This window comes from Jaculus jaculus, chromosome 12, assembly GCF_020740685.1.
Source record: "Jaculus jaculus isolate mJacJac1 chromosome 12, mJacJac1.mat.Y.cur, whole genome shotgun sequence".
NCBI lineage: Eukaryota > Metazoa > Chordata > Mammalia > Rodentia > Dipodidae > Jaculus > Jaculus jaculus.
Window position 1 is genome coordinate 20,847,640 of NC_059113.1, and position 14,427 is coordinate 20,862,066.

Sequence of the window (14,427 nt, forward strand, 5' to 3'; positions counted from 1 at the left end):
CATACAGCAGTGGTGGACAATCAAGACTCTCCTACCCTGCTCTCAGTCGTCCTAACTAGTGCTCTGCAAGTCATGGGGTAAACAAAACTAAATGGTCCTTTAGCCACAACCGAGGCCTCAATGTGCTAATATTAATAATATAATATTAATATAGCCCAGCTGCAAAAAAGAGTAGCTTCCAACCATTTACTTCACAGACCAATCAGAAAGTATCTTAAGTTTTAAATTTTTTGAAATAGGCAGAATAGATAAGGGCGTGTATATATGTTATTTTGAGACAGGGTCTCACTCTGTGTAGCCCGAGCCTAGCACTCACTATGTAGACCAGGTTGGTGTAGAACTCCGTGGACCACATTTTCAGGCAATCCTTCAGTCTCTGGAGTGGTAGGATTATGGATATTAACCACCACATCCAGCTGCAACATTTTAAAGGTAATTTTGAGATTGAAAATAATATTCTGAGTCCCTGCCTTGTGGTTCTTCTTTTCCCTATTGTGCCACAGATAGGCACACAAACTCTTATCAGTCATGCGGAAACTGTGGGAGGAACGTCTGGTACCCAAAGCTCCTTTGACAGGATTTGGCTCTCCAGGACAAGGCTTCTGCCCTGACCATACCACTCATCTCTCCAGATGGAGATCTTTCCTTTCCCTCTGAACTACACATCCCACCTATCCTTGGCTCCTTCCAACCCAATTACTGCTGAGTAACCTTTGGGGAGGAACGGTTGAGGACTCTGATTTACTTCACCTTTTCTCTACATCTTTTCATGCCCTTTCCATTAATTCACAAGTGTTTTTTAAACAAAAACTTACTTATTAAAAACTCCTTCAGAGTACAAAGCTATTTAGACAAATTTTGCTACATACGCAGAAAAGCTTGAAATGCATTTCCAGTACCCCAAGCACTTGGTAATTACAACCAAAAGATCATGGGTGTTCCCTGGAGAAAATACATGGACCTTGATTACAGTATTTCTAGATGTAAAAACCACACAGCAAACAGCTGCTGAGCATATGTACACATCACAGAACACGTAGACAACCTTGCTTTAAACTCTCCTTAAATCATGTAAAAGTATTAGGTTTTAAATAATTGAATCACTTAATTTTTATTAGAGCAAGAGTCAGACAATTATAGTTACACAAAACACATTGTATTGCTGCTTAAAAGTACACATAGACCTTAAAATAACACTTTATCATTGAAATGTGGTTTTTAAAAGGTTATGTGTTTGCTAATATAAAGACACACATGGTTTGCCAATATAGGTCCAATGTTCATTCATGTGGGCCTATTTTATGGACAAATCTTGTCTTCAGACTCTTCCTGACATGACTTCTTTCTCTGCATACTTCCTTTTACTGACGCCAAGGGTAACACAGGGGAAATCTTCAGTTACCTTTGGGTCCTAGCAAGCTCCCACAAAATCAGCTCCAAGTCTCTCCATGCCTGGGGCACACTGGCCTTGGGGAAGTGTGAATGGAGAGGAAGTTTCAAACCAGCAGTGGCCAGCACTGGAGCAAAGGACACAGTCATCTATCTCAACAGCAGAACCAAATGGTCACTTTTAAAATGCAGTGCTGTGAACTTTTACATGAAGACCTCAGACAGCCAAGGCCACAAGTCTACAACTCCTGCTTGCCTCCAGGAAGAAAGATGAAATAGAAGTCGGTAAGGAGACCCTCATAGTAAGGTAACAGCGAGGTCCCGTTCTCAGCAGAATGCAATGTGATGAGGCAAGGAAGACTGAACTGTGGTGATCCTTCTAACCTGACTTGGGACAAATGTACAAAGGGCACCACTTGGAGGAGCTGGAAAGGAAATGGTGATTAAATTGCTTGGGATGAATGAACAGGGCAGATCTAACAGGATTCTAGATCATCTAGAATCCCTTGTGTGTAATTTTATACCCACAGCAAATGTGAATCAGAGGCATGGGTCCACTCCCAGGTCATCCTTTCTGGGGATGTGGAACTCTGAAGCCCCAATACTACTCTCAAAGGAAGCACAAAGCCCCCAAATCCTGAGTAAATGATGACTGCTCCTCAGTCAGCTTGGCTGATCCAGGCTCCTCTGAGCCAGTGGATTTCTAAATGTAGACCTTGCCAACAGAAGCCTCAAAAGTTACAAGTTGCATTTTATTTACATTAGTGACAAATACTTCAAGGTTACTTAACATCTGTACATGGCAACTACAATGACAGCTGAATCTGTCTCACAGAGACATCAGCATTGTCACATGATGACACTCTTCTGTCTATTGAGTCCCAATGGCAGTTTCTTCAGATTTATGATTCTTTTCAGACAACCTCCAGAGTGGAGCTGTACTGTGCAAGGAAGTCCCAGTGAATGACAGAAACAGCAGGTGGTCTTCCACAAGAGGTGAGTTGTTCAAGGTGACTTTGTGGCCTTTTTGACCAATTAGATTTCTAATGATACAAATCAAATGCATCTATTCTTAGTCAAAATACAAACTGAAGGTACTCTTCTCTAAGCTTAAAAGTTAATAAAATTCAGAAACAATCACATACTAAAAATCTGAAAGGAATAAAAAATGAATGAGAAATCTAGAAATGTTTACAATTTTCCTAAAAATGTAGCAAAATTCGAGGTTATAACAGAATCCCAAATTGTTCGTCACTAATAATTTAAGGACATGTAAGTTTCACCAAGACATATTATTATCATGACATAATAAAATGTCACACTCAACAAGAAAATCTTCATAATTAGAAAATTAAGGAAAAATAGACTGCTCATTTTAAGGAGACATTGATATTCAACTTAGCATGGACTAAACCTTCCATTAGCAGGAGGCACCTTTGCACCCAGTGCCTCCAGCTGCACCTTCAGCTGTCCTTGGAAGTGGCCTTTGCAGAATTCTGGTCCCTTTCTCTGCGATGTTCAAACTTGCGGCTGCAGGTCTCTTGTGAAGCAGCAGCTGGCACCTTTGCAGCCTGGATGTCCCATCCCACGGAGGCAGAGAACCACTAACCAGTAGAGATCAAAGCCGGAGGTCAAATGAAGAAAATGCTTTTGACCACGGCTTCCTGATACATGTCAAGGATCGCTGCATGTGCAAAATGACATCTCAGGGAAGGAGCCCTGGCCTGCTTCACATTTCCAAGCAGAGATTCTCTAGTACATCCACAACACAACAGCAAATGGTTTAGCTCACTTCCTTGAGTGCTGCCCTTGTTGTTAGTGTACCAAACTCATGAAGATCTGCTTCTCCTGGAGAACAGGATGCACCAGACTGTGACGTGCAATGATCCAGGGAAGGACAGACTTCCATGACACAAACTGAACTGCTCTCATCAATACAACAGCCAACATGAAACACGGGCACATGTCTGAAGTTGTATTTGAAGCTTCTAAGAAGCAACCATTCAATACAGATCATATCCATGTCTTCGGCTGTCCTCCATGTTCAATATCCTACATCGTTTTCTGAAGTTATACGGTATCCAAAAGAGGTTTACTGTTAATATATCTGATATTTATTGGAATTAAATTCATCATTGAGCCACACATTTAGAACATGCCAGAATAAATCAAACCCACTGATAGGAAATGCACCATTGTATCACTGCCCTTCAACTGCTGTGGCAAGCTCACTGGAGCTATCCACAAAAGCACCAGCCATCTCTTCATGCCTAGGCACATCTCTTCCCTGAGTTAGGTTAGTTCTATTAAGTTTAGACATAGCCTACCCTGACTTTCTACTACTAGGCTCTTAAGTTTTTCCTCTTTCTTGGGTCTATTTCATTTGTACTCACAGTTTTCAGAATCTAAGGACATCTTTAAAATATTCATTCCAGTGTGGTCTGTGATTTTTCCTACCTGGTCAATTTCTTCTGGGCATATCAAATGCCTAGAACCAGTCAATCTTGTAACTAGAATTGGCTAAAAGAAAACACCTCTCCTGAGAGGAGTACCACACAGGAAGAATTATAAGAAGTTTTTAGAAAAAAGTAACACACCCTTAGATTAAAATGTAATGTTAGGGAGAGAGGGTATTATTAACATAGGATATTTTTTATAATCACAGAAAATGTTAATAAAAATTGTGAAAAGATTAAAAAAAAGAAAAACCAAAATAAATAAAATAAAATAAAATGTAACATTAAAAAACTGCCAGGTGTGGTGGCGCACGCCTTTAATCCCAGAGCTCGGGAGGTTGAAGTAGAAGGATCGCTGTGGGTTTGAGGCCAGCCTCGGACTACAGTGAGTTCAAAGACAACCTGGGCTAGAGTGAGACCCTACCTTGAAAAGAACAAAAGAACAGTAACAACAACCTCTAATGTTTTCCAATGTGCCTTCTATTAAATACACATCAGCCAATTCCCCCTGTAACAAAGCAAAAAAAGAGAGGCAGGGGCCATGGGGCAGCCTTCCACTTCTGAAAGCCTTCTAGCAGACTCTAGCAAACTGCTGCAGGTGTACACTAACTTCAGGAACACTAAAAACCCACCAATAATAACAATAATAAACTCACACCCAAGCATCCTCCTGAGCTACTAATTCAAGCTCTACAGTCCCCTTCATCCTCTTACAAGTTGTCTTAGCTGTGGCCTTAAAAATTAGTGTTTCTCAACTGGGTTAAGAGTAGGGAGGCAGTTACATTGATCATCGGAAGTAGCTACGTCCCAGAATGTTCCTCAAGTCTCTCAATCCCGGCAGGAGCAGGCAAGGATGGCAGGCTGCCACCAATGATGGCACACTGTCTACTCTGTCCAACATGGGCTCTCCGTCCATCCATGGTCAGCACAGCACCTTGCCCACAGTCCAGTCTATGGAGAGGGCTGGGATCAGGTGTACAGGGAATGGAGCTAATTTCTGACATTGTGGCTGCAGGTTAGCCACAATCTTGAGTTTTTAAAACTTCTGAGTTTTCAAATGGAACTAATGATTTCAGGTGGTTAGTGTTTCCTCCTCACACTGCTTGCTTTTTTGCCACCTTCCTTTCCACCAACTCAACAACTCGACTCATCAGCTCTATTTTTTCTCCAACAGAGAAGGAGAGTAGGGGAGAACTGGCTGGCTTGATGAGCGGCAGCTGAGACGACACGGCTTTTAGAATGAAAGCTTTATTAGGAGAGGCATGGCACCACGACACAACGGGGAATGGTGGGGTTCAAAGCCTCTGGGAAAAGAGGCACTCTGGAAATCAGAAAAACAAAGCAGATCTTGCTTTCTGTAAGTTTTGTGAGGAAGCCGAACTTTTACTCCATGCAACTCCAGTCTGTGGGCTTGGGGCCAAGGAGGAAATAAGAGAGTGGAAGCTACAGGAGGCTTTTGGGCCTTCAAGGTTTCTAAGGAGGGGCTGTTCTGCTCCAGCCTGCAGCAGTGGTGGGAGTAGGAGGCAGGAAGACACACAGATAAGAAAGCGAGGTTATATTCAAGGTTGCCTCATATCGGGCAGCAGAGAGTTCAATATTAGCATCTCCACCCTCCATAGTGATGTATAATTTTGAGAATTGACAGCATATTGTTACAAGTGTATTTGCAGAGAATTTCCATATTCTAATACTGATTTTTGTGAGGCAACTGCCAAGTAGAAATTTTGTGATTACTGCATTTAAGACTGTCACTTGATGCTCTTTCTTCTCTTCTTTATTCTTGATCAGTAATTATCTCTGATCTAAGTAACCAAAATTGCAAGTTAGATAGAGAAGAAGCTAACCAAACCAGCCTATAAGACTACAAGGCAAGTAAGAACCCGAACCTTCAAAAGGTGACCGTCACCAAAGTGCAGGCTAACACAATAGACACTGAGACATGCCTGCCAACATGAGAGCACACAGGTCTTTTTATACTTTTATTAAATCTACTGATTCACCTACCAAGACATTAAATACATGAAAACATAATTTCCAAGGTTCCTAAATATTTCCAACATTCAACTTAGGGATCCAAGATTCTGAACATGCCATCACCAAAAAAAATTGCAAACCTAAAAAACAAAAAAGGGAAAATAAATTAAACAAGGTAGAAGGAAAAGACTTTCTCAGAAAAGGTCAGTATTTACTTTTATAGTTTTCTAAACTTTTCAACATTATAAGCTTCTTGTTTTACATTAGGCGTTCACATAAAGCAAAATACTTAAATATACTCATTTGTACCACTCATTTATTTAGAATTAACTATGTCAAAACATTCTCACATATACAACTGAGGCTTTAAAGTGGTATTAATTCTGTCTTTTCTCTTAAAAGCAATCAATGTGGCCACCCATTCAGATGCATACATAAAATTACAGTCTGATCTCATACGACTCAAGGCTTTATGAACTACTTTCTAGCCAATTAGCAGCAGTGGTAGGCTTTCCAGTACACCAACTTGTAGCACATAAAGATGTTCTTAAAGTTTTTTTAACCCCAAACAGGCCCAATCTAGGCAGGATTTTTTTTTTTTTTTTTTTGATGAAAAAGGAAAAAATGTTTTGTTTGGGTAAGTAGAAAAAATTAGAATTTCCAAAAACATAAACATCAGTACTACTCTTCAATAAGAACTCCCTCCCGACGTAGGGCAGGGTCTCCCTGTGCTGCTCTAGCTGGTCTTGAACTCCTGGACTCAAGTGATCCCTCCTGCCTCAACCTTGTAAGGGCTAGGGTCACAGGGCTGTGCCCAGCCTTATTAAGACACTAGTAATACACAAAACAAACTGTATCACCAACCATGGGCTTAAAAACCTGTTTCTTAAGCTTATATTAATTACTCTAGAAAACCACAACTTCAGAGTTTGCATTTCCAAGAGATGTGGTACAAAACAAAGAACATTGTTGCTGCCTGGTTTTCTAAAGAACAAGGCAAGGCTCCTGAAGGCTGGTGTGGGAGCACAGGCTGACCCATAGACCAGACTTCAGCTCTGGCCAGTGACCCACTAGGGCCCAAGCTCTGTGGCTGCCTCATAAGTAGTTTCTTCTTGGGGCACATGAACAATGTGCTTTATCATCCCAAAATGTCACATCCATGAAGAAAAAAATACAAGGATCCTAAATTTGGGTTATTCTTGACATAGAAAATGAAGGGGTAAACACTGCAGAGAAATGTGAGGTAATATATATAGAAGTACTGTAACAAGAGACTATAAAAACATGAAAAGGAACATGACATTTCTCTAGGTGAAAATACTGTCCATTGAAGAGAACTTAGCACTTGCTTTCTGTATTGCCCTCCAGACTGGGATGATATTTAACTTTCTCAGTATCTCAGCAATTAAACAAATACACAATTTAGGTTAAAAAGAAGTGAACCTGTGATGTTGTTTTAAAATAAATACTACTGTATCTAATACAGGAAATAAAAGTGCACATGGAGCCCCTTCTCTGGGCCAGTGCCTTAGTCTCACTTTGGAGTACGAGCAAAGACTATCATCACTGGAATTCTATTTCCAGAGGAGTCAAGCCCAGTTCTCACTTTGGCAGCACTGCTCCTCAGAATAAACTTAACCAAGAGAAGACACTCCCTGCAAAAGCCTTATTACAATTTTAAAAATCCACACACAGTTCTATTAACTTCAACTATAAAACATGTACAAAATTCTCATATAAAATATATTTGGAATAGTTACCAGTATTGACTGATACATGTAAAAAATTAAAGCAAAGATAACCGATTCTTCAAAAGCACTTTACATTTTGAGAAGGAAAATATACACAGACATATACATCCAAAATCTTTATCATGGGAAATTAATGTTGTTGCAAAAATCCTGACTTTCTAACCTGAAAAACTTATTAAGTCTGGAACCTTTTGTTTGGGAGCAAGTCCTACTGGCCTTCAAGGAAAACATTCCTAAGGGCTCAGGTTTTTCATGAGGTACATATGTTATTGCTACTTAAGCTTACAGAGCTCCCTGGAACTATATGAGGTTGAGGCTGGTAAAGTTCGAGCCAGTAGAGCTGAGGAAATCATTATGTGGATGCCCTTTGTCCCCAACTTAAGTGGTTTTAATGTTATTCAAGAAGAGGCATGGAGGAGCTGAGGAAATCAGTATGTGGATGACGTTTCTCCCCAACTTAAGTGGTTTTAATGTTATTCAAGAAGAGGCATGGAGGTAGGGAACAGACATAGAGTGTGTGGCCCCTCCTGTCCCTCAAGTTTTGCCATTACCATTGTGTGAAGCAGTTTCAGGACGAGGCGACCGCACACTTCTAGCCAGAAACCGGATGACCTCAAACCACCTCATTTCAGCTGAGGCCTCATGTCTTTCGCTTAGAGCTAAAAATAAAAATACATATGAATGAACAAATGATCATGGAATGAAATCTCCAACATGACACTAAAATATAATCAGAAGCCATTTTATCACTGAAAAATGAGAATGTACACATTTTACTCTGAGTCATAATCCTACTTTTATTGAGAAGATGCCCTTTTCAGTTGTTAATTACTAGATATAATAATGACAATGAGATTCCAAGTTAGTTCTATAAAACTGACACAGTATTTCATTCACTTCTAAATTATGACATATTTATTTTTATAGTTAAATATACAAAAATCACCAATGAAGCTAAAAGTCAAAACAACAATTTAACTGTATAAATATATGCATGCATACATACACACATATACATATACCAGGGCAAGAGAGCAAAGCCTGACACTGAGGCAGTGGTGACAGTGTCCAGCGTAAGAAGTATGTGTTTGTGGATCCAGAACTCCCGAGTTCCAGCAGCAATGCTACAAGCACATGGGGATTAACCTGTTTCTCCAATCAAAGCAAGCCACCACTCACTGACCCAACACAGGATGTTCCGAAATGCAGGCAAGTCAAGGACAAGTACACAGACTGTTCCAACCATCTCAGTGAATCTGGGGCCATAAGTGTCTATCTCCAATTTGGAGCCTCAAGTCTGGGCACTACCTCCACAAGACAAAATACTACACATGAAATAACAACAGGAGAACTCAACGCAAAACTCAATGAGAACCTTAACTCTTTGTGTTGCAAGTAACCAAGCTCAAAGTGGCATGTGCCTCTTCAGGGATAAGATTACGTTGTAAAAATCCCCTATTACTTCTTTAACCGGTTCTTCAAATTAGAATGCTGGTAGTTTTGATACCAAACATAATGGTTACATATTTTTCAAAAGAAATCACTTAATATAAAATTATACCATTTAACTGGAACCCTAATTTCAAAATTCGGAAGTTTTACTGTCAGGTACACTTGCCTTACATACAACATACTGAAGACAAACATTAACAAGGTTTTTTATTCCATTCATACACCCCACTAGTTAAATGTGATCCATAAATTACTGAGTCTACACCAACACTGTGCTCAATGTTTCACTACTGTCTGCCAGGCCTGGGGATTCCATTAACATCCTTTAATTTTGTGGGAACATAATACATTATACCCTCTCAAAATACATAATGTTGCTGATAGAATTTAAGTTTTATCTTCATCTCAAAGCAAAAGTGGTAAACACGTATTTGAGTTAGCTTGTCTTCTAGAATTTTCCATGGAGTACTACCAAATTTTATATCTAGACAAATGTTGAGAGATTATATGGTTTGACTCACAAGTTTATAACTATGGTCTAAAATAAATACATTGCCATTTGTGGCTAAATATTTAGAAGAACTGTTTGGAATCCTACCTTGGTTCTTCTGGTTAAATGCTGGTCAAAGTTCATTTCCTGCCTGTTTGTATGACTCTACATTTTGCAAATTTGAATTGAGAAAACTTGGTGTTATCTGCAAGCTTCAGAGCTGGACAGCCAGGCCAAATATACCAACTGGTGCAATAGTGCCATGTCTGTTATGGGAGAACCAACAGTTCTCTTGATTGAACTAAGACCCACTCCATGGGATGCAATTCCTGCCTGGTACTGAAAACTTAATAAAAAGTCTAAGGCTTGGGAGGTCATAAATCCTACAGGGGAAACTACTACTGTGGTTAAGGCTAAATGGATATATTATGCCCACCGAACTGCCCTCTAAATACTTATGCTTATGCCTATATACTAATGTTACTCTCACTTTTGCTAAGAAAAGCTTTTCTTTTCAGATGGCAGTGACCACTGAGTGACTCAAAACTCACCAAAGTACTAAGAAGTAATGTGGAGTGTTCAGCACTAAATGAAACATCTCTATCTCACCCTCCAAGACTCAGGACCATGGTGGAAGAGGTGGCAGAAAGAATCCAAGAGTAAACGGAAGGGGAGGAGTGCTTACAATGTTGTCTTCCAGACACAAAATGGCCTTGATATTCCTGACCTCAAAGTGGGTGATGCTACCTACACAAGACCCACGTAATAGGAGGAAAGTTAATGATGGTATTAAAGTAGAAGAGAGACTACTTAGAAAGAAGGGGTTCAGTGGTGGGGGGAATTTAAAGGGAGAAAGGGAGAGTGGTAGGAGGGGATGAAGATCACGTTATATTGTTTATATTTATGGAAGTTGTCAATAAAAACATTTAACAATTCTTTAAAAAGCAGGAAAATTGGTACTGGCCTTACCTGCAAGCAGCCCACCCTTCCTCCCCCTCCACCACGTCATACCTCAGAGCTTCGTTCTTACACTCTGCAGAGCATCTCACAGAAAGCACAATTAGGTACTGCACTGTTTTCGACTTTGCCTTACACGTCTCCTTACCCACAGATCACAATTTCCCTACAGACTCCTTCAGCCTGCAGCTTCCTCAACACCTGATGCCGGCTTTGGCTTCCTTCACCTCCCCAGAGCCTCCATGGCCCCTTAGGTTTGTCACCTTCCCCTCTTCCTTGCCACAGTCACAGCTGTAATGGCTCCCTTTCTACTTTTAATTCTGTGTGTATGTGTGTATGCACACATGCACATGCTACAGTCCATAATCACAAACACATGAGAACTACACAGTATGTATTCCAATTCCACAGCTTTCATGAATTCTGCTTGGGCTGCAGCCTATACCTGAAGGGACATTGTGCTTAAGTCTTTGTGGCTGCTGTTGTTTGGCGGAGGTGGGGAGACTGAATTGAGATCATCTTATGAAGCCCAGTTTGGCCTTAAACTCCTAATCCTCCTGTTCCTGCCTCTACACCCCAAATGCTAGGATTTAACCATAGGCATGTGCCACCACCCCCACCTTATTCTTAGTCTTAAATTACAGTAACATGAAACTCCATTTGCCATGTCAGAAATGTTACAATGAAGTCTCCAGCTAAACAGGATCAATGAGTTCTATAAAAACAATCCCTATTTAATAATATCCAGTATCAAATACATTCTCAGAAATTCTTCTCTAATTCAGGATGAATCTTTCCTGCAGAAAGGTTAAGTCTCACCAGCCAAGGGGTAAATCTACATAGACCCTGGGGCCCCTTCTTAGAAGCCTGTCTTTGGCTTCAGGTGCACACAGACCCCAGGACCTATGGCTGACACTCCACAGCTCGCATCTCACCCCAACAGAAGCCAGCAGCACTCTGACCCTGTGCAAAGTCCTGCAGCACACCCACATGTAGTGCCCCAACACAGAGCCGCCTTGCTTTATCTGGATGCTACTCAGAACATCTCACAGGGTCAGATTCCACAGGAGCCAGACAGAGGGCTCAAAACTGATACTTCAGAGCTGGGGGTGGTGATGCACACCTTTAATCCCAGCACTCAAGAGGCACAGAGAGGAGGATTGCTGTGATTTGAGACCAAACTGGGAATACAGAGTGAGTTCCAGGTCAGCCTGGGCTATAATGAGACTCTACATCAAAAGAACAAAAACAAAACAAAACAAAAAAATGGTGCTGGGACACTGTCTGGCCATTCAAAAAATAAGCTCTACCTGCACTCCTCAAGCCAAAATAAATTTCATATACAGTACATTTAGGAGAAAATGTATAACCACAGTATTAGTTAAAACATATGGGTGAAGTTTTCAAAAATACATTTTTTAAAAGCACAGGAAGGACTTATAATTAGGATGTAAAACTTAGAAGCCATATATATATATATATATATGAACTGATTTTTTAAAATTGAAAACAAGAACCATGTAAGAAAATAAACTGAAAAAAAAATATATTTGTACCAAATATGAACAGAGGTTTTTTTTTTTTTTTTTTTTTTTTTGGTTTTTTTGAGGTAGGTTCTCACTCTGGTCCAGGCTGACCTGGAATTAACTATGTAGTCTAAGGGTGGCCTTGAACTCACTGCAATCCTCCTACCTCTGTCTCCCGAGTGCTGGGATTAAAGGTGTCTGCCACCACACCTGGCTTGAACAGAGTTCTTAAGACACTGCTAAGGAAAAGTTCAACAACTCAATGAAATGTGGGCAACAACACAGGTAATTCAACAAAAACCCTAGTAACTCCATGGAAACATATCAAAAGTAAAAAACAAATCAAAATGGGGTGTCAAGAGACTGAGCGGTCCTCTAGAGGGTGGGGCCAGGTGCTCAGGTCCAGCCCAGGGCTGGTCCTCAGACTAAGCCAACTCTGAAGAACAACAGCAAAGTCTGCCAAGATTCACAATTTACAAAAAGTAAATAAATTACAATTCATGGGAGCTTTTGGCCTAGAAATCTTAACTTTTAGGGCTAACTACATCCTACTGACTAATTCTCTCATAGAAGTAAAAATGTTTCACAAGAAGACTGCTAAGAACAACTACACTCCAGTATCACTATTAACATGCAAAAGTGTTCCAAAGAAAAATCTGCAAAATCATCCGAACTTCTATCAAGGAAGCAGGTTTATAAAAAGTAAAGGGCCACGGACAGGTTACTAAGTGCACAAGTGGCACTGAACTGCCCAACAGATATTTAAAGGCATGCTTTTTTGTTTGTTTGTTTTCAAGGTAGGGTCTCGCTCTAGCCCACGCTGGCCTGGAACTCACTATGCAGTCTCAGGCTGGCCTCAAACTCATAGCTATGCACCTACTGCTGTCTCCCAAGTGCTGGGATTTAAAGGCATGTGCCACCATGTCCGCCTGCATTTTTTTTTTTTTTTTTGTTGTTGTTTTTTGAGGCAAGTCCAACAGACTGGCTTTTTGGTATGGAAGAGAAAGAATTGGCATGCTAGGGCCTCCAGCCATGGCCATCGAACTCAAGATGTGTGTGCCACTTTGTGCGAATTTGTGACCTTGCATGCTTGCATCACTGTGCACCCGGCTTATGTGGGATCTGAAGAGTTGAACATGGATCCTTAGGCTTCACAGGCAAGTGCTTTAACCACTAAGCCATCTTTCCAGCCCCTGGCTACATTTTCTAAAAAGGGGCAAAAGGTATGGGTCAGAAAAGACAGACAGGAAGGAAACAAAAATTATGGATGGCTACTCAAGAAGCTGTTACTTAGCCCTTTAGTTTCGACAGTGTAATTCCTGTTCTGTGAACAATTACTACTTTTGTAACACAAGTGCTTTTCAAGGATACTTTGCCAACTCAGCATTTCAAAAAAATTATGTGGATTGGGTTTCTGAAAATGGACAGGAATTGCTGGCTCTGAATCAGGTCTACTGTGAGCGACCATGAACACTAGCACGCACTTGCAGTAGAGCCAGAGAAGGCTCGGATACCGCAGGACAGCAACTGTCCACGTAGCCTGGTCACTGTGCTTCCTGCACTTGGCCATTGCTCACTTCTTCCAGTGACCTTCAGTCAGCACACCCTGGCCAAGTACACTTCTGCTCCTGACTGGTACACTAGGGGCATGTCACGGGATTTGGCTTGTACACCACAGGACTTACTCAAAAAGCACAGTGTAGTTCACAAAGTTAGTGATAATCATTCAGCAAATCATCCTTGACATAAGCAATGCAGGAAAGCTGTTCGTGATCAGCCCTCTTCCATAACATTATCTTTCATGACATAACCAACCCAAGAAGACTATTTGCAGCCAGACCCTCCTCTGTGACAGTAGGCTCCAAACCCAGTACTTCTGTACATCTGTATGATTGTGCCTTGTTCCTGTACTCTGTTCTCACAGAGTAGGTACAGGACAGTCAAGTTTTCCAGGCAGGAACCAAGCACAACATGCAATAGAATTCTGTTTCACTTTACATTTCTTACCACTGCCCCAAATCAACATGGGACACAATGGGACAAGGAGGCAGAGCTGCTCTGACATGACTAAACTAGAACCAGGAGCCATCTCTAGCCACCAAAGTGATGAATCTAAATACATGTGATGCATCATTTCTGACCACAAGACAGCAAGAGATTTGAAAACTTCCATCAATACTTGTGTTTGGGTGGCAAGCCAACAGCAGACAGCTTACACTCCTGCTTCCACTAGATTCCTCACTTGTGTTTGGTGACAGTGGTTATTACTTCCAACCTCTTCTCCCACCTCAAAGAGATAGGTCTCTTCTCTGAAGCCAACTCTGTCCATCCCTCTTGTGGACCTCATTCCATTCTCTATCCCACCTCTTCCTTCCATCTCTGTTCCACTTTCAAGAGTTGACTGCTTTTGGTCCACAGGCACATGCAAAGTG

The 14,427-nt window shown here is 41.0% G+C and overlaps 1 protein-coding gene across 3 annotated transcripts in view; it reads right to left on the reverse strand.

Moving 5' to 3' along the window:
- Xkr6 (XK related 6) overlaps positions 1–14,427 on the reverse strand; it is a 258,596-nt gene that overhangs the window by 175,302 nt on the left and 68,867 nt on the right. For 2 of the 3 annotated variants that reach the window (XR_006632950.1, XR_006632951.1), the window contains exons 2-3: positions 8,122–8,229; positions 4,167–5,959 (exon numbers count right to left, since the gene is read on the reverse strand). The exons of the other annotated variant lie outside the window; for it this stretch is intronic. The gene's annotated coding sequence lies outside the window, so the exon portion shown is untranslated. Of the gene's footprint in view, positions 1–4,166; positions 5,960–8,121; positions 8,230–14,427 lie in introns of those variants that run through there. 3 annotated transcript variants of the gene reach the window in all.